This window comes from Musca autumnalis, unplaced genomic scaffold (genome assembly GCF_047663935.1).
Source record: "Musca autumnalis isolate F117 unplaced genomic scaffold, ASM4766393v1 scaffold_5, whole genome shotgun sequence".
NCBI classification, from domain to species: Eukaryota; Metazoa; Arthropoda; class Insecta; order Diptera; family Muscidae; genus Musca; species Musca autumnalis.
The window spans coordinates 63,783,154-63,806,746 of NW_027412088.1; the positions used below are offsets into that span (position 1 = coordinate 63,783,154).

The window sequence follows — 23,593 nt, forward strand, 5'->3', positions numbered from 1 at the left end:
GATTTATTTTGAAAAGCTTTGCAATATGTTTAAATGAATATGATTCTTCCCGTTTTTAAATTTCACAGTTATTTCATTTATTTTTCTTTCTCTCGTTTGGGGCAAGGATAATTGAAAGCGGCATTACCCACATGCAGACACACCAATAAAATTGTCTCCGTCTTGTTTTTGTTTATGTGTGAAACACGACGAAGAGAAAGAAAGAGAACACCAATACGGAATGTTATTTATAGAATATCCGGCAGTAGACTGAAATAAAAACCATGGCACACGTCTACACCAAGCGCTGTTATCAGTCCTTGGCATCGGGAATATAAAATTTGCTTAAAACGTAGTGTCAAGTATCAGATGCTGACGTCATAGCAATGGGAAACTACATAAAAAAAACGGAATTTTTGTTAAATGAAGAGAGATTCAACGCAGTTGAAGATTATAAAGAGAATCGTCGTAGTGAAAATGGAGAATGTTATGGTGAAATAAGAGAATGTAAGGAGACTAAAGAGTACTCGTGTGGTGAAATATGAATAAGGATACAAGGTTATATGTAGAGTTGCCGTTTTTCTTGGGTGTTTTATAACAAAAGTGCTCGTAACACTGAACGCAAACAAAGGTGTTAATAACTCTTTTTTATAAAAACAGATATTGATAAAATCACAACAATTTCTCAACGTTTATACGATCTTACACCCTCGAACTTAACCGTAAACCAAATTTTCGTGCTACATATAAAAATAAAAATAATCAAATCGAAACACATCAAAATTTGGATTTCTGAGGAGTAAAAAGCAATAGGATTTAGAAATTTACAAATTTTACAGATTTTGACACGTCCTTCATATCTGGACTGCATTTTTTTAATTATAACAAAACAACAGTTAAAAATTATGAGTCGACTTTGCCGAAAGAGATATACCCTCAGCCTGTGTGAATTGAAACATTCATCTATTAACATTATCCCCAATAATTATGTATTAGGGGGTTTACAGATTTTGTGGCAGTTTGTCGGCAAAAATATATTGGAATTAAAGCTCAAAGGTGTTGCGGAGGAGGTTACTAAAGGAAAAGACCGACATTCCTTTCGATAGATATAGCGCCCAAAAGTGATTTCCGTTTATTACCGTATGACTTAGAGGTATGACCTAAGGTAGCATGGACTTGCCCACGAGAAACATAATATCGCTGTGAACAGGACCACAAAGAGTAACATCGGTATACATTTCCAAAGAATGTTCGAACAGACCCTAAACAGTACAGCAAACAAAAATATGGAACTTTTGCGAGGGAGGTACGCTAAGGAATTAACGGATATAGTTCATAGTCGAACTTGATCTATTTCTCGTAGAAATAGTTCGATGTGCAAAGTATGTTGTTGTTGTAACAGTGTTTATTATTATGTCTGTATGTACGTTATTCTGTTCAATCTGGCTCTGGGTCTATCTCCAGTTCCAGGAAAGTGGCTGCTCCGATGAAATGTAACCACAGATCCGCTGGTCCATGCGGGTCCATGCCGCATATTGGGCAGATGTCTTGCACGGCGCTGTCGATTTCCGCCCAATAAGAATTTAGGCGAAAGCAATATCCCGAGCGTAGTTGAGCCAAAACAACTCTAGTTTGTCGTGACAGCTGACGCTCCTCAGCTGCGATATATGGGGGATATACTCCGAGGACTTTATTCACACTATATTTGCTTATGGCCTTAGCAACTGCATCAGTGTGAATACTATTTAAACCTATTTGATATGCCTGTTGGTCTAGGGGTTCTCTCCTATATTGTTGGACCATGAATATCCTTCTTGATATGCCTAAATGTGTCGGGCCTAGCCAGCAGATGGTGATTGGGATGAATCTCACGGTAACACCCAAGCAAGTACTGCAACAAAAGCATCTCATTCAAGAGTTATCGTGCTCACAATTTTAGCTAAAAGTTTTGAATTTTAGTAGGGGAAGTACCGAAAGGAGTGGGCCGATATGTCCCCTCTTCGATCTTCAACTAAGCTTGGACAAAATATTACGAAGACCAAATTTTGGACCGAATCGGCTGATCCGTTCCAGAGTTATCGTGCTCTCGAACCACTACACATGGCACAGTGGATCCACCCATTGGCCAAAAATAAAAAATGAATGTCAAAATTTTGGTACAACATCTGGCAATACTGACAACTATGACATGGACCTTTTTAAAAATATATTAGTTTTTGTTTCATTCGAACGCGATCTTCTTAAGAATAGTTGGAACATTTGACTAATATTTTTTGTTGTGAGTATAACCTATATATTAAGTGCAAGTAAATATATTCAAAATATCGCGAAACTATAGCCAAATTATAGTGGATTTTGAAGAAGGAGGTAATAGCTTAATTTTCATTAAAAAATAGTGTTTTAGCGTGTTGTGGAATTCTAGTTAGCTGCAAATTTTCTTGGTGTATTTTGTAACGGCAATTCGATCATATACATACATTTGACCTAAGGCTTTAGGCATGATGCCCACCAGTGCCCACCTCGGGAATAATTTTCCAAAGTAGTTCATGGGTTTAAAATTATTTAGTATTAAGATCAGCTGCCATCTAGTGCCAGATTATAAGTAGTGGGCCGCTGACTAAAGCTGCCCAAGAATAGAGTTTCTATGGATATATTAGCGTATAACGCTGTTATCTGACCACGTACATTAACATAATTGGTATCGGTGGCAAGATTAAGAAATCTTCTTCCAAATTTGTCTTACGTTGGCGGTACGTGCCTTCCAGGAAGAACGCTATAAGATCAATATTAAAAATTTTACCAATTTTCAGACAACAAATTTGATTTTTTTTAATCCGCTTAATTGTTTGGATTTTATGTTGTTTTGGAGATTGTTTTGTTTCCCCAAACCTATTTTTGCATCATAAGATAATCGGGACCTTTGTTCATGTCATTTTGTATTAACAGCATTAAACAATTCTTACCGTATACCCCCTCCAGAGGGGAAAGGGTGGAGAATGTTACGCTCGTGGTTTCTTAAAACACTCTTCGCAGCAACACAAAGCTATAACCGGCGCATTGGCTTGATTTGGACACTTTCTCCATATTGGGGTTTTCTCGTTAGATCCAGTCTAATTTAAAAATTGCTCAAAAGAGGCTGTTGTCGATTGGTGCAAAGAAATTGGGAATAAATACGATTGCGGTGCTTAAAACGACATTTTTAAGATAGTCACAGATGACAAATCTTGGACCTACGCTTATGAGCCAGAAACAAAACTGCAATCGACCGTGTGGGTATTTGAAGGCGACCCAAATCCTATGAAAGTTGTTCATGGAAGGAGCACTTCGAAGCAATTTGTCGCCTGTTTGTTCGACAAAACTGACAATGTGCCGACTATACGCCTTGAGCAACATAGGACGGTTAATTCTGAGAGGTACACTACAATTTGTCTGCCTGAAGTTTCCGGCGAAATTCGAAAAGCGAACATGAGAACACGAATCATTGTGTACCATGACAATGCAAGCTCTCAAAGGTAGATTCAAAGAAGCGCCTTTTTTACCGAACAAAACGTGGAATTGATGGGTCATCCGCCGTACAGCCCTGCCTTGGCACACAATGACTTAATTTGATTCCCGAACATCAAGAAAACAATTGAGCAAAGCCTATAGTCGGGACGGGACAGACTATGTGATACCCTACACCACTACCCCTGTGCATAAGCTTTTCTAGCACCAAAGTAAATATGTTTCTTTCTCTCTTCGCCAAAATGTGGTGAATCCGATAATCCGATAAAAACTGCGGCCTGCAGCGTGATTACAAAGAAATTATTCTTCCCGTGATGTGTTTTGCCTTTGGAATACCCTACTAGATATTCGCAAAAGAATACAGCTTTGAATTTTTCCCCACATGAGTTGTTTGCCCATACCGACCCCTAAATATTATCCGACCATCACCACCGTCCGACAATTTTCAAAAAGTTGCGTTACACATGAACCAGACTATATACGTCTGAAACTATAGGAAAAATGGAGAAAATTGTACTTAAGATTTTTCGTTTTCTCATACTGTTGACCTTTTAAAGGACATTCAAATATCGAAGAACAAAATTTAAAAAAAACACGTATTTTAAATACTTGTACTCATTGCACGATGCTGGTGTTGATGTCATACTCGTATTAAAGAGGAGACTATTGGCTTTATATAATAATTGCCATTTATTGCATTCAAGGATATCAAGGACATCAAAAATGTCCCAAAAAATTAAATACTAAAAAATCCTTTGAAAACATCCTGCATTTTTTTAAATATATTTCGATATTTTTTATGGAGGGCAACAACTTCCCGAAATTTCAATATCATAGCTCTGTATGTTTTTTTAACCCTCCGTTGGATACCTGAGTCTAGCCAGGCCTTTTTCATTTTATTTTGCATTTTAAACTGGGTTACAATAAAGCTATGGACCTTGAAAAAAAAACCTGTACCATCGTATTGGGGGCAGAAAATACAATTTGTTACAGCAGAAATTAAAGGGATTTGAGAGAGGGATTTTCGGCGTGGATAATCACGGCAAGAATTCATCGATCAAATTTAATCTTTGTATGTCGATAAAGGAGCATCCTATAGCACTATGAAAAACTAAATTAATGAATTCAATCGTGGCCGACACTCGCTAAAAAACGAAAGGTGGTGAGGGTCGTCCAAATACTGTCGTTGTACCAGAAAAAAATTAAGCTGTGCGTGAACGGATAATACAAGATAGCTATATTATATACGGTGAGATAGATGCATCCTTGGGCATTTCTACTAACAACTAACATATGATATTGCATGAATACCTAACCACAAAATTGGGGTTTTCTCGTTAGATCCATTCTAATTTAAAAATTGCTCAAAAGAGGCTCTTGTCGATTGGTGCAAAGAAATTGCGAATAAATACGATTGCGGTGCTTAAAACGACATTTTTAAGATAGTCACTGATGAAAAATCTTGGACTTACGCTTATGAGCCAGAAACAAAACTGCAATCGACCGTGTGGGTATTCGACAATTTTCAAAAAGTTGCGTTACACAGGAACCAGACTATATACGTCTGAAACTATAGGAAAATGGGGTAAAATGGTACTTAAGATTTTTCGTTTTCTCATACTGTTGACCTTTAAAAGGACATTAATATTTCGAAGGACAACATTTTCAAACAAAAAAAAAAACATATTTTAAATACTTGTACTCATTGCACGATGCTGGTGTTGATGTCATACTCGTATTAAAGAGGAGACTATTGGCTTTATATAATAATTGTCATTTATTGCATTCAAGGATAACAAGGACATCAAAAATTTCCTTAAAAATTAAATACTAAAAAAACCTTTGAAAACATCCTGCATTTTTTAAATATATTTTGATATTCTTTATGGAGGGCAACAACTTCCCGAAATTTCAATATCATAGCTCTGTATGTTTTTTAATAAATATTTACATGAAATTCTGCAATAAAAACAAAACATTTTATTCTATATCATTGTGCGACACGAATAAAATTAAAAACAATACGAACAAACCATATCCGGACACAATTACCAGAATGATAGAAGACCAAAAATAAGATGACAGTTGTCTCAACCAACTTATAATACCCACCCACATAGTGGTGTAGGTATAAAAAGCGTAGTCAACGATTTTCGTCGCCAGAAGATGCTCTTGAAGCTTTCAAAAACCATGTTTTGGAGGTGTCTCAAACAAGTCACTGTAAACAACACAAACTGCCATGAGTACTTTTAGGCTAAAAACTCTCAAACTTCCTAAACAAATTTAAAATGGCGTCTAGAAAGAGAACGTGTTGCCTAGGCCGCAAACTTTTCTAGCTTTCGTTTTCTCATTTATTAAACCAAAAACATATATTTCTGCAATAATATTCCTACAATAAGTTTCCCGTTTATTGTTGCTGTAATCGCCATGTTATAAACCAAATCTTTAAAATATTGGTCTCACATTTATCTGTGCGTTGTCTAGACATTTATAGTTAGAACAAAGAAAACTTAATCCAAGGTGTTTTCATAATTTTTTTTTTCGCGAAAATATAACTATTTTTTTTAGAAATACTTAAGCATCGGCGGATAGATGTCAATACATATAGATATCAATACATATATTTTATACATATATTTTCTAATTACAATTAAAAGGGAATTCTTAGATATTTTTTCTATCAAAGAGAATAAAACCCGCTATAACTTTTGGTTTTTCGAAATAGGTCTTTTCGTAAAAGAGCAATGGGATTTCCGATAGAAGATAAGCTGGTCTTTTTATAGGAGACCCTTTAGATCAAAAGATTTAAATTAATATTGTTTCTTTCTTGTTAAATAAAATCTCTTAAATTCCCAACAATTACCAATACATTTATATCGAAGTCTTATTATAGAATACAACAATTGGTGCGTTCAGAATTATCTACTTATTTCAAGGCAGACATTATTGGAGGTTTAAATGAAATGAATTGTATTAACATTAGAACATTTATAAAATTTTCAAAACAAAGTTGTCTAATATGTCCTCTAGTAGAAAATAATAAAAATGCCCTTTGATTTTAATGTTCCCTCGTAATTATTACTGTGTATGCGTGTGTATCGTACACAAATTGAGAATCAGAAATTATACTTCTGTCGTCCATACAGAAAACATGTAATGTTGTTCTTTTGTAATTATTTTTTTTGGTTTAAACATATTTTATATCATATTTGTATTAAATATATGCTTACCAATATACACTAACTGTATCATATAATAGCGAAGTCCTGAAAGCAAAAAGAGAGCAATTAGTTGGAATATTGCAAATGAAATATCATAACATACAAATCTATTAACAAACTGACATGGACATTTAGTGTAAGTGAGTTGAATTTGCAAACGTAGTCTTAACTTAAAACCATTGGTTGCATTTACCAGCCAATTATTAACTTATTTTATAGCTAACTATGAAAATAAGGAATTTTTAATTTTCAATTTCATTACTTGTATAATTTCAAACTTGTACCAACACTATATTATACTATATGTCTATATGTATCATCATCTCTCCAGAGTGTGTTTGCATACATTCTTTACCTAATTTGAACTATAAACTCTATACATGTTTCGATTATACATTTTATTGCAAAGCACTTAACATATTTTTGAAAAAAACCTATTCGTTTTGACGCCAGCATATTTGTTGACTTACATTTGTATTTTTTAGCACAAAAGTAGAAAAAAAACAACAGATGTGAAAATAATATTTCAACTATTGTTACAGGTATGATGTACTTAACACCATTTTATTTCTAACGTTTAATGGCGTCATACAATGGAAGGATATTATTTGAATAAAGGAGGGTTGTAGAAAGAGTTGAGATTCCAATCCTCAGTAATGATATTTTATATTTTTGGGAATGAATATCACCAATTGTGTGATATGACAGCGCCAAAGTTATGAGTTATTCATTTTTATACACTTTGTGCAAATGTGCCTCATCGAAATAATGGTTTTAGACCCCAAGTCAGTTTGGACGAAATCCGTTTCAGACAATTCAGAGTTGATTTAGCGATGTCCGTCCGTCTGTCTGGCTGGAGCGCACGATAACTCTCGGAAGGACCAACCGATTCGGTCCAAAATTTGGCGTTCCTAATATTTTGTCCAAACTTACCTTCCCCACAAAAGCTCAAAAATGTTTGGAAAACTTTTAAAAGTTAAAGTTAAAGTTTATTAAGACTCATATAAAAACATTAAAAATGGTATTGGGAAACAAATACATAAATAAAGAAACTTAAAACTATAAGGTATTATTTTAATTTCCATAATATGTTTATGTTAACAAATTGTGATAATGTCGGTGTGAGAAAATGAATACAAAGTTACGTAGAAAATGTGCTTGCTCACGGCACATCCATTATCTCGCAGAGCTTTGTCTGCTAGGAAGTTTTAATAATAATAATAATAATAATAATAATAATAATAATAATAATAATAATAATAATAATAATAATAATAATAATAATAATAATAATAATAATAATAATAATAATAATAATAATAATAATAATAATAATAATAATAATAATAATAATAATAATAATAATAATAATAATAATAATAATAATAATAATAATAATAACAATAATAATAATAATAATAATAATAATAAAAATAATAATAATAATAATAATAATAATAATAATAATAATAATAATAACAATAATAATAATAATAATAATAATAATAATAATAATAATAATAATAATAATAATAATAATAATAATAATAATAATAATAATAATAATAATAATAATAATAATAATAATAATAATAATAATAATAATAATAATAATAATAATAATCAAGATAAAGATAATCAAGATGTTTTAAATCACGTTACCTTCAAAATTACTAAGTCTTTGAACAAATCTGAATAAAAGATCAAGAGCATAATCCGAAATTTTGGTGATTGATGAGGACTCATATAAATATTCATTCGAAAATCTTTTATTTTCTGATTTATAGTTCTTCCCTATGCACTTCCGAATTATGTTTCTTTCAAAAACCTCCATTTCCCTCATTACTGTAGGCGAAATGGTAAACCATATTGCAAATGCATAGAGAAGAATTGGCCGAATACTAACTTTATATAAAAGTAATTTTGTTTCTACTGGTAAATGCTTGTTACATAATAATTTTGAGAAAGAGTGTTGCATTTTTCTTGCTTGTTGCAGACTCTTTCTAGCGTGAACATTAAATTTTAGTAACTTATTAAAATTCACTCCAAGATATTTCACACTATCTTCAAAACAGATTTCATTCCCTTTTAAGAATAGCTTAAGTACCTTACTCTGTGGGACAACAAAATATTTGCATTTACCAGACGGGTTACGTATACATATAGCTTTACTTTTCGATGTATTAATTTTGATTCCCCAGTTCGCATAAAAGGAATTGACGTGTTCTAGGTGTGCACTCACGTGACTGAGCGCAGCGTCAGGTGATTCACTGTGAGCAGAGAGCAAGGAATCATCAGCATAAAGGATTCCTTTAGATTCTCCAAATTCGTGAGGAAAATCTGAAATTAATATATTGTAAAGAAGTGGCGACAAAATGGAACCTTGTGGCACACCACAGCTTACACTTCCAGTGGATGACAAATTGTTACTATGAGTAACGGAAAATTTTCTATTAGAAAAAAACTTTGAATCAGTTTAATAGGAGAAGAAGGAAATCCAATTGAAATCATTTTATATAATGCTTTTATGATCTGCTCTATCAAAAGCCTTTTCTACATCCAAAGAGACTGCTACTGTACACCTACATTCTCTTAAATTTTGAACAACATCACTAGAAAATTTTAAAAGAGCATGAACTGTCGAATTTCCTTTTTTAAATCCAAATTGACTTTCAGGAATAACGTCATTTCTTATATGTACATTTAGTTTATTTTTAATAATTTTTTCAAATAATTTTCCTAAATTTGGAAGTAATGATATAGGGCGAAGAGAGTTAATGCCATTATTACCCCTTTGTTTCTGAACGGGAACGATTTTAGCAACTTTCCACTGATTTGGAAAATAACAGTTACTTAAACAGTTATTATAAATTATAGTAAGCAATTCGAAAGCTTGCTCAGGCAATTTTTAATAATAAAATTAGAAATATTGTCAATACCAGACGATTTTTTATTATTCAAAGATTGCACTACTTCCAATAACTTCGCATTTGTTGGTAAGCATGGAATTATCCAAATCGTTCAAAGTGTTATTTTCATCATTGAAATTAATAGTTGAGTCTGAGATTGGTTCCAAAGTTCTTGAAATTGATCCCTCAACATCTTCCACATATCTGATGGACGATGTGCAAATGTAAATGGATTGAAAATGACACTTTAAATGCTCTAACTGACGATCAGATCCTTCGATTTCCGGCCGTTCACAGAAGCTGTTTTAACAGAGGAACGGTTTGGTCTTCCAATGATTTTATAAACCTCCTTATATGTTGAAGGTCCTGGTTTAATCTTACTGAGACGGTAATTAAATGACTTTGCTTGATCGATATTAATTTGCTCCCTTATTATTATAGAAATTAGCTCGACTTGTTTGGAAATCAGGAGATAATTTGGATCCCTACGGTTCAATGTCCGTGAATAAATTGCCTTTAAATCTTTTTGCCATCTATACTTTATTTTTAAAAGCTGTTTCACCTTTTCGGAAGTTCTGAATTTTTTAGAGTTAAATTGGATCTGCTCAGAGTGGAAAGATGTAACACGATTGACAGTAATTTCAAAATTTTCTATGTATTTTCATCAATTTCTACATTTGACAAGTTCCTATCTCGTGGCGGAGAATTCTCAGAAATTGCATTGCAAATATCATCTCTAAAGTTGCTCCAATTCGTGTTTTTAAAAGAAGTTGTTTTACAAGGCATTCTGAAATCAAAATCAGCTAAAGATATGTTCACGCATAAAGGCAGATGATCAGAGAATGTCGGCAGAGTAGATGTATTATAATTTGTAAACTGTCAATTATGCTATTACTTATGATGAAATGATCCAAATGCGAAGATCCCAGAGGAAAAGTCGGAAAGACATCGCATATTCTGGAAACTGAAAGGGATTCATTTTGCAACCAACTCGATAGGACGTTACCGTTGTAATTATCTTCGGCATCACCCCATAAAATATTTTTCGCATTCGGAAAATCTTAGAATTGCCGACAATCCATTAGTGATTTCCATACGATTGTCGTCACCGTTACATCTGACTTTAATCTCAGCAAAAACATATATGAAATTATGCCCAGGGATAAAAATTCTCTTAAATGTCAAAGATTTCCTAAAAGCGATCGCAACGCCTAGTGAACTTTTATCACATATGACTGAAAAATTATCTAAACAAATATGCATATTATTTCGCAAATGAAGTTCTTGTAAGAATGCTATGTCAACTTTGAAGTCAGTCAACAAAGCATTCAGTTCAACTCGTCTACAACGATCTACTAGAGATCTAACATTAAAAGTCACTAAATTTAATTTTGTACCCATCATAAGTTTGCTCAATATCCTTCAGGATATTTAAAAATTCAGCCTTAGCTTCTTCTTTGGACAAGGATTTAAAACTCTTCATAAATTTCAATATTCGTTGTTCCATGGTTGGGATTTCAGGTTCAAGCAATTGTTTAGCTAAACTTAGAAATTCTTCAAATAAAGCTGATTTGACTGGCTTAACTTGTATTGGATTTATTGTAGGAGTTTTAAAACAACCGGAGTATGACTGACCTATTGTCATCTGACAAGATTTATTAACTATATTTGTAGCCACTTCCTTACGAGATTTCTGCTCGAGCACTTGTTTGTTGCGCATGGCACAGTAGTTGGCATAAGGCTTACATCCCCTAAAAGTAGAGGGGTGACCGCTTTCTTTGCAGTTAACACAAAAAGGTTTTGCATCACTAGCAGATTTCAAATAACAATTGCCAGGTTCATGAGATTAGTCACACTTAACGCAAGCAAAAGCTCTGTTGCAATTTTTTGAGAAATGTCCCCATTGTTGACATATCCAACATTGGGGTATTTTAGTACTTACTTTTGGTTTTTCAAAAGTTACCCATTGATCCAAAATTTCTTTTAGACACGTAATATTGGAAAGCACCGCTCCCGGTTTTGAAGTAATTAAGAAAAGGCCTGTATCGAAACCTTTTTTTCTAGAATATTCCGTTGCAAATTTAGTGACATCGTGTACTGTGTTGGGGGAAATTTCCTCTAAGAAATTTTTAATATCCAAAACATTAGTTTTATAGTATAATCCTCTACATATGATACTCTGACGCTTTTATTCTTTAGGAGTGTACGAATAAGAGTCAACACCCTTTTCTCTCAAATATTTCATCATTTTTGAATGAACTAATGCGTCGGTCAGGTATAGCTTACTCTTTCCTCCAGGTTTGTTCCTTATTTTAAAGATAACGGTTTTGGACTTGAGATTATTAATCAGCGAGTTGATGTTAATGTTCTTCAAAAAGATTGGCGGACAGAATGGCTTTTTGGTAGCATCAGGCTTTTTGGTGTTAGTGCTGTTTTTATCTACATTGATGTTTCTGTTTGCAGAGTCTAAAGTTTTAGAACTAACTAATTCATTATCTAATTCAATATCGAAATTTTGTAGAATTGAGAATCTGTTGGCAGAGCCAGCATCATTCGGAATATCAGTACCTTGCTTACGCTTTCTAGAATTGATGAGATTGCTTCCTGCATCTCGTTTGAACTTCTTACCTTAGTGAAGTTTTCATCATCTTCTAGTAAGTTTTCATGATCCATAGAATTAGCGGAAAGAATAGACGTGATTGTATCATTACTTCCAAATATAGGCTTCTTAGACAATTTTGAGGAATCAGGCATTTTATCTTGATTAGATACTTCATTCATTGAATTAACTTCATTTAGAGATTATGTTGAGAAACTCGCCTTTGCAACACTAGCATTTAAATCCTTCGGACCTTTAAGGATTTGGTTTAGAACATTAGTTGTCTTCCCAGATTGACTCAGACAAGACGATTCAATAGGGGGCCTTGCTCCGGAATGGGGATCCTTAGAAGGATCTTCCATTTTAAAATGGAGCACTACAAATGGTCCAGGGATCTCTTTTTTTAAAACGCTTTAAGGAAGTTCGGGAATATTCCCAGCAAAAGAAAAATTATTAAAATTTTCGATTGACAAGAAAAGTTTTATTTTTCTTTATTTTATAGAATATTTTTTTCCGAATATGAAAAGCACAACCTTATGCACGCTATCTCTTGAACGTTGCAACCAATTTGGTCCAAACGTTAAACCTCCTAATATTTTGGACAAATTTAGTTTAACTTCTGAAATGGCCCATATCGGACCTTTCCTTAGGGTACCTCACCAACAAAAGTTCAAGATTTGTGTCTTAGCGCAGTTTAGGCTCTGTTAGAAGATCATTTGGAAATGTATAGCGATGCTGTTCGTTGTGGTCCTGTTTACAACGATATTATGTTTTCCGTGGACAAGTCCATACTTCCTGGCATACTAATCCAAAGGTTATACGATGACCCACTGAAATGACAAGTTGGGGCGATATCTATCAACAAGATATGACTCCCAAAATAAGATCCAGTTCCATAATGGGCTATGTCGCTCCATTCCTTCAAGTACCTCCTCCGCAACACTTTTGAAATTTAGTCCTAATTTACATGTTTGTCGGCAAGTTCAAATGCCCAAAAAAGTCCACAAAATTGTGAAAAGACCCTAAATACATTCGATCTGTCCGTAGATGAAAGTTAGAATTCACATAGGGTGAGGGTATATCTCAGTCGGCAAAGCCGACTGATACTTTTTTACTTGTTATCTATAAAATGGAGAGTATAATTAACTTTGTTATTCCGTTTGTAACACAACGAAAAAATACTTAAATACAACTAGTGGTGGAGGGTAAAAAAAGTTCGGCCCGGCCGGAGTTAACTCCCTCCTTACTAGTCTTTATTGTAGGATTCTTATTTCGTGTTCATATTTAAACAAATTTTTAGCTGACATAGTCCTGGTTTGGTGCATATCAATAAAAGTGGACAATGTTAAAGAAGATCATCAAAACTTTAAATCTGTACTAGTTTTGAAAATATACTTGATCAAATGTCGGAGGTACAACAAAAACGTTTTGAATATCTCTGTTTTTCTTATACGTAGGAGTATTTCAACAGAAAAATGATTCTGAAATTAGACATTTGAGCTTTAAAAATTGTCATTTTAGATTTTAAAGCGAAAACATTTAATAAAAATCTGTCTATCCCTTGCAAAATTCTTTATTATCTACAATTTTTAAAATTTTAATTTGAAAGCTCGAAGAGAAATCAAGTGTAAAACAATAAAATTTATTACAATTGTGACAAATTAACTTGTTATTCTAATGCCTATATGAAACCACACGGTTTTATGTTAACCTCTGTATTTGTTGTTCAAAAGTACAACATGACAGATAGGCTACGCCCAAGGGAAATAAACCTCAAAATGTTTGTTTTAATTAAACCACTTATGAATGAATAAAATTCTGATTAGTGGTCTAATAACAACGAATGATTACTTTGTGGTTTAACCATTGAATTATGTTGTTCATTAAAGGTAGGCCGAAAGATATGAGAATATTATTGAAACCTCAACTGTTTCCGAGGTATATAAGAAACAATTATAAAGAATGAATTAAATGAAAAATTCAGAATTCATCATGATTTTAGATTTAATTTCTCTCTTTTGTTGTTATTTTTTACTCTTGTTCTTCTGTAATTCTATTTTCATCAAATTGTAGTACAAACGTAGTCACAAAGTCTTCTGTTGGAAAAACCAAGAAAGATTTTAAAGAAAATAATAATGTAAAACAGCCGCAACTGTGATATTAATTCCCGGTATTTTTTTACCGTTGCTTTTCATTTATTTTTTTAAAAATTTCAATTCGAATTACCACATTTCAAGCAGTACACAGTGACATTCTCAGGATAAGTTGTGTTAAATCATATTTATCTAATTTTTTTTTAAATATGAACCTGGGAACATTACACCCACCGATTTAAAGAAAATTTGTTGTTTTTTTTTTTTTAATTTTCTTCGCGGTGCAAAGCTTCAAAGAAAGAGTCTATTTCCCTCGAGAATTATCATGCGCACCATAATGCAATTATCAAGTGACCCAGGAAGCACCTTTGGTTTTAACATATTTGGGGATAAACACTTTTAACGCAGTCTTCGGAATTTATGAGTTTGGCACTCAACGCTAACACTCAGTGTTATATATTATATTTTTCAAAAACGTGGGTTCAAACCCCAGCCAGGCTCAAGTTGATTTGTATTTATTTGAAAATTATGCCTACTAGGGCGAATTTCATTTTAATATTAATTTTAATTAACAACTTAAGACTTTTTGAAAGTGAATAAGAAACCCACGTTTTTGGAAAACATATTAAAAGAGTGTTATCGCGGCGTGTTAGCGTTCAGAGCCAAACTCATAACTTCCGAAGACTGCGCTAAAAGTGTTTATCCCCAAATATGTTAAAACCAAATGCGCTTCCTGGCTCACTTGATAATTGCATTATAATGGGCATGATAATTTTCGAGGAAAATAGACTACTTTTTTGAAGCTTTGCACCGCGAAGAAAATTAAAAAAAAAAAAACATTTTTCTTTACCTCTGTGGGTGTAATGTCCCCAGGTTCATATTTAAAAAATTAGATAAATATGCTTTAACACAACTTATCCTGAGAATGTCACTGTGTACTGCTTGAAATGTGGTAAATAGAATTAAAATTTTAAGAAAAATGAATGAAAAGCATCGGTGAAAAAATACCATTAATTAATATCATAGTTGCAGCTGTTTATACCCTACACCACTATGTGGGGAGGGTATTATAAGTTGGTTTTGGCCAAAAAGTTTGTAACGCATCGAAATAATGGTCGTAGACCCATACTTATATATATCAAAATGAATGTCTCGACGAGCTGAGTCGATCTGGCTATGTGTGTCCGTCCGTCAGTCCGTCCGTCCGTCCGTCTGTCCGTCTGTCCATCTAAACCTTGTAATCACGCTACAGGCCGCAATTTTGATCGGATCGTCACGAAATTTTGGATGTTGATGGGGGTCCCGGAGGGGAAGAAGCCTATTGATTTTGGTGATGGTCGGATAATATTTAGGGTTCGGAAATGGTAAAAAACTTAGGTGGATAAAAAGACAACGTTTGTTTGCAAAGCCAATGTCTCAGCTTCTATATGGGGTATACCAAAAGCAAAACCTAAAAATGAAAGCAGAAAATATCACCTGTTTAATGATGTAAAGTAGGTGCTCGTAGGTGATCAAACAACGAAGATATCGCAATAGTAGCAAATAAAACCCCAATTTTCATTTTTGCGATTTTAATTATATTGACAAATATCACAGCTTTGGTTGAAAATTTTCCAAAATCAAAGCCTGACTATGAAATTAGAAGATCCCGTCTTTACAATGATGCAAACGAGGTCGGCGTAGATAACCAAATAACGGAGATATCGCAATAGTCGGTAATACATCCCATTTTTCTATTTTTTTGGAAATCACGCTACAGGTCGCAATATTGATCGGATCGTCACGAAAATTTCAGTGTTAATGGGGGTCTCACAGATGAAGAAGCATATTGATTTTGGTGATGGTCGGATAATATTTAGGGGTCGGAATGGGCAAACACTTATTTGGAGAAAAGTCAACATTTTATTTCAAATCCAATATCTCTGTTTCTTTAAGAGGTATATCAAAAGCAAAACCTGGAAAGGAAAGTAGAAAATATCACCTTTACAACGGTGTAAAGTAGGTTGTCGTAGGTGGTCAAATAGCAAGGATATGACAATAGTCGATAATGCATTTTATTTTCCGATTTTTTGTAATCACGTTACAGGTCGCAATTTTGATCGGATGGTCACGAAATTTTGGGGGTTAATGGGGGTCCCACATAGGAAGAAGCCTATTGATTTTGATGATAGCCGGATAATATTTAGGGGTCGGAATGGGGAAAAACTCATTTGGAGACAAATTCAAAGTTTTATTCTTTGTGAATATATTGGCTTCTAGTAGGGGTATTCCAACGACAAAGCATGTCAATGGAAGAAGAAAATATTACCTTTACATTGGTGTAAAGCAGGTTGGCGAAGGTGGTCAAACAAGGGAGATACCACAATAGTCGGTAATGCATCCAATTCTTCAATTTTTTTGCAATCAAGCTACAGGTCGTAATTTTGATCGGATGGTCACGAAATTTTGGTTGCTTATGGGTTGCTTATTTTTGGTGGTAGTCGGTTTATATTCCCTAAAAGAAATGTTTACCAGTGAAAAGCTTATGCACAGGGGTAGTGGTGTAGGGTATCACATGGTCGGCCCCGTCCCGACTATAGCCTTTGCTCACTTGTTTTCATTATTATTTTCTTTAAAATCTTTCTTGGTTTTTCCAACAGAAGGCTTTGTGACTTTAAGTTTGTACTACAATTTTATGAAAATAGAATTACAGAAGAACAAGAACAAAAAATTTCAAATAAATTAAATTGTTGTTTTAAATTAAAAGTCGAAATATGCACGGGCCTTAACGCTTGTACATATACAAATGCCTGCTAAGCGCTTATAATCAAAATTTTCTTCTTCATACAAATGCCTGCTAAGCGCTCATAATCAAAATTTTCTTTTTCATACCTATAACATTTTTAAACGTTATAAAATAATGATAGTTGATGTAACTAACCCTTGGGCATATACAAAAACCGGCTATATGTAAACATTTATTGTGGGTGTTATGCGAATATAAAGATATAAATTTTTAATACAAAATAGTGTGTATATTTAATATTTGTTTTTTTTTAATAAAGGGATATGGTGCTCTTGAAAAAACTTTATATGGAAGGTGCTTACACCTGGGAAGTTTTTACGGATTCTGAAACTACAATGTTCATAGATGAGAAAAATCAAAAAACAAAAAAATCGCCGGGGCGTTTTTTAAATAAATCACGATTTTGCTTGGTTTTGCAAGTTTTATCGAAATGGTACTAAAGACAAAATTGTAGATAAGAAAATTCTCTACAAGTTTGGCCTTTATAATATTTTCGTAGGTTTTATCATTTTTGAGATATGGAAGTTCAAATTGGGACTGATGACTGCAATTTCCCAACTTAAGCTTATATATCTCAAAAATGGCACAACCTAGGAATAACTTACGAAAGTCAATCTTGTGCAGAATTTTAACAGATATAAGATTTTCTCCAGTCACATTTCGATAAGACTTACCGTTTTCAAGCAAAACGTTTAAACTTAACAAAAAAAACCTACAAATGTGAACTGAATCTCTATATCTCACAAATGGTAAAGCCTAGGAACAAATCATAACGGTCAGTCCTCTAAAGAATTCTCAAAGCTACAACTTTTTCTTTAGCCCCATTTCGATATGACTTGGGGTTTCTAAGCAAAATCGGGAAACACCAAAATAAACCTAAAAATGTGAATTTTGACCGCGATTTATTTAAAAATCCCTCCAGCAAATTTTTCTTGTCTTTGAATTTTTCCATCTATGAACATTGCTGTTTTAAAATCCGCAAAAATTTCCCAGGTGTTAGCGTTTTTCACCTAAAGTTAGTTAAGGTGCACCATGTATGACATTGTTTTATAAAGAAGCGGTACAGTCAATACATTGTCCCAATTTGAACGTCTATATCTCAATAAAGGTAAAAACGAAAATATCATAAAGGTTAATCTTGTAGATAATTTTCATAGCTACAATATTTTCTTAAACTTCATTTCGATAGGGCTTGTGCTTTCCAAGCAAAATCGTGGAAACCTAAAAAACCCCTAAAAATGTCAACTTGAATGGCGATTTATTTAAAAAGCGCCCCGGCGAATTTTTTTTGATTTTTCATATCTATGAACATTGTAGTTTTAGAATCCGCAAAACCTTCCCAGGTGTAAGCACCTTCCATTTAAAATTGGTTCAAGAGTACCGTGGGGAATAAAAAGCTTCTCTTGGAATTTTCTGTAATTTCTTCTCCTTGCTTTTATCCGAGGCATTCGTATTTACCTTTATGCTTATAAATATTGTAGAGTATGGCTAAAAGCACTTAAATGAAAAAAATAAATAAAATGATATTTTAATTATTTTTTCATTCCTTTTTTATTTCTTCAATTCGTTGTAGCTCTAAAGGTCTCAACATTAGTGTTAATGTCAGATGCAACAGCATGGTAGACAATGTAGATTATATTTCACTTTGCATTTCTTACCGACAAACCAGCTAACCATGCTATTTGAAGACATTGTTTTTTTCATTTTCTTCTCTTCCTTAAGTCATGCCTTTTTTCTCTTTAACACGGCCAAACAGAAAGCGGTATGGTTGGCCACTGTAAAAGTATATGTGTTGAATTAGGCCACAAGGGATACGAACATTCATACCACCGATATAAATTAACATATTTCTGTGTTGTGGGTGTTCTTACATATTTGACAGTGTGAAGATTATTGTAGTACTCCCACATTCATGCATATACATTTGCCCTTGGTAATTTTGTACCAGAAAGCCACTTAACGTTAGGAAATTCGAAAGATTTACTAAGGCACCCTGAACAGTTGTTATTTTGATAAAATCCACATTCGCAACAAAAAGTCTTATAAGTCAAACGAAATTAAATTAATGTATAAATGACGCACTTTAAACATGCAGTAAACTGTGAACAAATTTTCATGTAGAATTTTCAAAAATTTTAAGAGTTTAAACTGCATTTGAATATCATTTACCGCACATTCTGTTGAAGTTACATGTCCGCCAAGAAAATATACATATTTTTGTTTAATATCCTATTTTTTCAACACAAAAACTTCCGTTTGCTTATGGTGTGTCCTCAAAAAACAAGGGTGGGTTTAGTGCTGAAATAACTCACACCTTTGTAAACAAATCATTATTATAAGAAAATATGGACATAAATTTTCTAAAACTGTTAATGAATTATTGGCACGTTAAGGATTCCTTTCTCATCATACCAGTGTTCATTGGTTTTTCATAATTTAAGTGAAACATTTTAAAATAAATGATTTTTCATTCCACAAGAGATATGCAATGTCCTATAGACCAAAAAATTAATTGCTATATTTCGTTTTTGGTGACGTAGGGGTGGTAGATAAAACATGGATTAAGCCGTTGGGTTTATTAACTCTCACATAAAAACTACACACTCTACTAAGAAAAACAGATAAATTAACCCTCCTAAACTAGCTATACCGCAATATTTATGGATCATGATGGGCAAACCTGTACCTTGAATGGGTATACTCTTTAAAGAGAATTTGGAGTTTAAGCACTGGCAGATGTAATGGAAAAATCTAAGTACATATTCCCTACATTCAGGAAATGGAATTGAATACTCGTGGATGCAGCAACACTGTTAGGTGAAGCATGTGGGGTTGCAGTTAGTCAAAGACTACAACATCTCGTCTCTAGATTTACAGAACACAGGAGAAGGAGAAAAACATACAAGTCCAGAACACCTACATATATTAGAACTTTTATAGATGTTATTTGTTTTATTCTTTTTTAAATGGAATATTCAAAATTCGAATGAAACCTTAAACTCAACTTTTGAATTATGGCATAATTTCCATAATTGAGGGACGTGGGTTCAAACACCGAATCCGTATACGGAGAGTATTTGGTAAATTCAGTGGATTTAAATTGTCAAATCCATTACAAAGTATCCATCAATAATCTCAAATGTTAATATATCATTGTTGTCAGGACATCTAGACTAGGGATGGTGATCCCGATATCCCGAAAACCCGTGGTTTTTCGGGATTACTGAAATCCCGAATCCCGGGATTTATTTTTTCCGGGTCCCGGGATTTTTTAAATTACTTTTTAATGGGTTTTTATCAATATATGGAAAATAATCCTCGGTAAAATGAGTTGTTGAAAATATAATTGATCAATTACGCCGCGAAGGAATAACTTTAAATGAATTTAGAAAATGTTCCATAAAGAAATATGTGAAAGATAGTATCTAATAACATATACATACGTACAAAATTCGAAAAATGGAAAACTCGCAACTGAAGTACTTATCCTAAATTGTAAAGCCAGTCGCATGTAAGTGATCCACTAATGCAGGTCGTTGGAAATGGCAATTATTCAGCGATCCGAGTATTAACCCCAGACCTCGCTTTGCGTCGTAAATGTGTTCCTCAAATTGAAACGGCGCAAAGTGAATTAAAATTGTCTATGGAAAACCAAGTGAAGTTCGGTGATCGGTTCCAGGTTTAAGAAAAATTAAAATTTAAAAATCTTAGTGTAATAAGAATCTTCTTGTGAATTGGCTTCTTTTGGTAAGAGTCATTTCTCCCAGTTCTAAAAAATTTAATTGTTTACTTCATAAAATACTGTTATAGTGGCAAATCCCGACAAATCACGCAGTTTCGAAATTGCCCCGAAAAAATCCAAAAGCACGGGTTAAAGATTTTCGAAATCCCGAATCCCGGCATTTTTGAAAGCCTGTCCCGTTCGACATCCCTAATCTAGACCACTAACACTGCACTGCTTTACACTACATTAGCGAAAATTGATATGAGTTTTTAGTCAATGGGGGGAAAATTCAGTTATATAAGGGGGATAGAATCGATGGTTATCGGCAGTTTTAATGGAAGTATCGAAACTATCAAATGTTGCGTATATCGATAGTTTGCTATAATAGTTCAGATGATCGTAAAATATTTAGTGTGTGAAATGGACCAAAGACAATTTTTTATCCAATTTTGTAGCGGCTCTGTAAGTCGCAATGGTAGTCTGATCGACGCGAAGTTTTATGTAAGGTTTGGGTTTACGACAAAGAAGTAGCTTGTAATTTAACGTGATTATCAGATAAAATTTAGCGGGTTAAATGGACTATAACTTTTTCTTGAATATTGGTAACGTTTTTAGTATAATGACTTTAATTTTACTCCTGGATATGTTCCACACATGTAAGTTATATTCAGAAGAGAAACTCTTGACTTTCCCATTGAAGCCAATTATGTTGATGTACATGGTCAGATAACAGTTTTACAGCCTAATACATATATACAGAGATCTCACAGCATTAATTGTGGGAAGTGCAAACATGATGTCGCATTTATAGTTCAATATTGACAACTTTTTGCACTGGGTAAGAGCTTTGGTCAAGGAAAATGCCAATAACTTTGGATAATGATCGGGCAGTATTTAGCGGGTGAAATTGACCATAATTTTTTATCGGCAAAATAGTATTTAAACATGTACTTTTTTGCTTTCATTATGGCTGTGTTCACTCGACTGCTGCGGTGGATTGGTTGACGGCAAAAAGTTGCGGATATTCATAGCGAATGGGAAAAGGGTCAAGATACTGCTTACATGCTACAAGATGTCGCAATCATTATAGAAAATGTTTTCAAACATGATAGAGAAATTCCCATTTTTTTAAATTGTGCAAATTACAAAGCTGTACGATGTTTTAAAATATTTGTGGTACCTTTGGTAAAAAGTAATGTAATAATGATCGGTTCACACGGTAGGTCTGATTTAACTTTAAATGGAAGGTGCTCACACCCGGGAAGTGTTTTGCGTATTCTGAAACTACAATGTTCATAGATGAGAAAAATAACAAAATGAATTGGATGAAATTGTAGAAAGACATACCATTCGAGGGTATGATAAGCTTCTGTTGGTATTTTCTGTAATTTCTTCCCCTTGCTTATTAATTTTGTGGAGAATTGCTAAAGTCACTTAAATGCTAAAGAATACATATAAAAACATATTTTAATTATTTTTTCATTCTATTTTATTTCTTTAATTCATTGTGGCCCTTAAGGTCTCAACATTAGTGTTAATGTCAAATGTAACCGCATGGCAGATATTGTGGATTAAATTTCATTTTGCATTTCTTACGGACAAGCGAGCCAGCCAACCAAGCTATTTGAAGCTACTACATTGTTTCTTTTATTTCTCATCTCAAGTCATATTTTTCTCCTGTTTTACTCTGCCAAGATATTGAGTTAGGCCACAAGGGATACATTCATACCACCGAAATTTTGTTTAGATATTTCCTTGTAATGCTTATTTTCTGTCAAATATATAAAGACAGTGTGAAAATTATAGTAACTCTCCAAAATTCATACATACAAACATAAGTATGTACATACATTTGCCTTTGTTAAGATCATACCACAATGAATCCTATACTATGCTACTTAACATTAAAAAAAATTCGAAAGATTTATTAGCACACCATATACAGACGGGTGTAATTTTGATAAAATCCACATTCGCACATTAATTTGATTTATTTTATTAAAAATTTCAGGGCAGGAGATAAAAAGTAATTATAAGTCTTATACGATTGCGGTTGTCTCAAATTGTTTAGAGTGATTTCTAAATATAAATTTTGCTTCGTATTTTATTATTACTTTATTGAGTTGCTAAAGTTATCCTAGTGTAGTCAAAGGAGCATTAAAGAGTAAGGGAATTTTTTTTAATATGTTGTAAACAGTGGACAGTTTTCCAATTTAAAGAAACGGATTTCCAAGTAGAAAATATCGAAAATGTAACTACGCTTTTACCGTCTTTGATCTGTAAACTTGTTACCGCACCGACTACCCATTCGATTGTTGAAGTTATATGAACACCAAGGGAAGGTATAGTTTTCTTCTTTGTTTCGTATTTATTTTAACACAAACACTTCCGTTTTATTATGGCATGTTTGCACGTGTTGTGCCCAAATAAGAAAGGGAGGGTTTAGTTCGGTAATAATTCACACCTTTATAAACAAATCATTAGACATCATATTTAGGAAAACGCTAATAAATTTTATAGAAAAATATTGACATAGTTTTTCTTATAATGTTAATGAATAATTGGCACGCAAAATATGGCTAATAAGGGGAAAATACCCAACCAACTTTCTTGTCTCCTTTTCATTTATTAGCTGAATTTCTAGATACAATATCACTATTGTAAACAAAATTCGAATTTCAATGAAATGTAATTCAAACAGGTTGCAGGTTGTTTGAGTTATATTACATTGAAATTCGAATTTTGTTTACAATAAAGATATATGTACCATCACAAAGGT

The 23,593-nt window shown here is 33.2% G+C and overlaps 1 long non-coding RNA gene across 1 annotated transcript in view; it reads right to left on the reverse strand.

The window, feature by feature from the left end:
• The window catches only part of LOC141405343 (uncharacterized), a 161,525-nt gene that overhangs the window by 45,819 nt on the left and 92,113 nt on the right, over positions 1–23,593 (reverse strand). The window contains exon 4 of the long non-coding RNA XR_012413181.1: positions 6,714–6,749. This is a non-coding gene — a long non-coding RNA (uncharacterized lncRNA). The remainder of the gene's footprint in view (positions 1–6,713; positions 6,750–23,593) is intronic.